The sequence below is a fragment of the Tiliqua scincoides genome, chromosome 9 (genome assembly GCF_035046505.1).
Source record: "Tiliqua scincoides isolate rTilSci1 chromosome 9, rTilSci1.hap2, whole genome shotgun sequence".
NCBI classification, from domain to species: Eukaryota; Metazoa; Chordata; class Lepidosauria; order Squamata; family Scincidae; genus Tiliqua; species Tiliqua scincoides.
Window position 1 is genome coordinate 14,643,502 of NC_089829.1, and position 2,118 is coordinate 14,645,619.

A 2,118-nucleotide genomic window follows, 5' to 3' on the forward strand; every position below is an offset into this window, starting at 1 on the left:
TGGGAACCTGTGTCAACAACCCAGGGTCGGAGCTAGCCACCATTTCTTCTAGCCACCAAGGCAGAGGCCATGGATCTTGCAGCAAACTGACAAGCATCAAGAGGGGCATCTGTAGAAAAGGCTACTTACAAAGCAATTTTCCTCAGCACCTTCTTGACACTCCGGGATAGGTTGTGGTCTGAAATGGCCTGCTCTTCTGCCCCCAAAAAGGTAGCTTTAGACATTAGGAGGTTAGTGGCAGCTGCCTTGAAAGCATAAGAAGAGGTTCTAAGTCTCTCTTGACAGCCACCTCTGTCCTTTGCATCACAAAGGCCCCTCGGTCCCCCTTCGCCCTCTGATAGAATCTGACAGAATCACTGCATGTGAAGACAAGGTGGCAATGGGAGCACTGACTTGGAGCTTGCAGAGTAACCTGAGGCAGAGAATAAAGCTCACCAAGCAATTTGGAGGTATGCTTCTTCTGAGATGGTGTTGCCCACTCTGCTTCCAAGGTGGACTTAAATGCCTCTGGAAGGGAACCTCTGGTGACTTGGTGGGACCCAGAGGAAAAACAGACACTTGGCCTCTGGTCTGGTTAGACTGGCAGAGGCAGAAGGTAACTCAGGCTCTGAGCCAAGATTGAGAGACCTAGGGCGCAATTCTAATCGGCAGTTATGCCCATATAAGAGCCTCTAGAGGGTAGCAAACATGCCGTAAAGCACGTTTGCGCCTCTGTGGGAGGAAGCTGCATCGGCACATCCAGATGCGCCGACGCATGGAGGCCGGTAGAAGCCTTTGCAGCGGCTTCCTCCCCGCCACTTGTGCCAGCGCACCTGTGCTGACACAAGCGGCAAAGGTAGGTGCGGGGGGGAGGAGGCGGGTGGCGCGCTTCAGGGCAGGGGGAGGGTTGGCGATGGGTGGCCCCAGCCGGCGCACAGGGAGCCCAGGGTGGGGCAGGGACCCCACAGTTATGCTGATCCCAACCCCCGTCCCCAGGGAGAATGGAGCGGCTTCAAGCTGCTCTGCTCTGCTCGGAATTGTGCCACCTCTGGGGGTGGCGCAGGTCCAAGGAGACCCATTGGGGCACACAGCCCTTAAGGGAAGAGCTTCCCCTTGTCCCTGGCTGAGCTGCTGCACCCAACAAACCTGCATTGGATGCAGTGCAAGCCTCCTGGCTTGCCTGCTCCAGCACAGGTTTGGATTGCGCCCCTAGTTGCCTTAGGTAACAGTTCAGGAAATAGGACACTGGTAAAATCCTGTTCATGTTATTAGCGGCATCTTCCCCGAAGAGTTCTCCTTCCTCCCTAGAGGATATGGAGTCCGTGGGGCCCATTTCAAGAAGCTAGTAACCTTTAGCAGTTGGAACCCTCTTGTGTTGACTGCCCTGTAGGAGCTTTGGGGCTGCAGGGAAGATGGAGAGGATGATTGAGACTTGCACATCTTAGTGGAGTCCCCTCAGAGTTAGAGAAAATAGACCCCAATGAAGATTGGGGCGGGAGAGGTGAACACTGGCACTTGAACCTGTAGGACGTAAAGTCCTGTCCTCTCACCCCCTGCTGAGTCCTCAAGAGTTGCCCCAATTTGTCAGCCGCAGTCTGAGTCACAAGCCCTTAAACCCAGCTTTGCACTAAATTTTGTGCTTCCTGGGACACTGGCAGGCATCCTGTGCCTGGGGAATCCTGCCATGGGGGAGAAACAGTTGCCCCAGGATGCCCCAAATCCCCTCTCAGGCCGACCTCCAGTCAAACCAGCACTTTCCCCAATGCTCTGGGGAAAGGGAACATGACCCTACGTACGCTAAAGCAGAGACTTCAGGCATGTTGCCATGTCCCAAGAAGCCCTGAGGGAAGCAGGACTCACAAAATGGAGTCCTTAAGGCACTCCTCAGCAAGTGCTGTAGAGAAAAGGCAAAGCTTGGAGCGTGGGTCAGGCTGGGCGCCAGATTGCTTTTAAGCCTGCCTGACCCTCCAAGGCACAGGGCAAGGGCGACAGGAGGTCTGCAAGCTCCTGAACCCTCCGCCTCGCCGCTTGAGATGTGAAGAGATATACAGTTCCAACAGGATTTGGTGCCTCCGTCAGGGGCGACACAGTTGGCAGCCTCATGATTTCTTAGGAGTCCGGCCTCCACACCTGATGGAA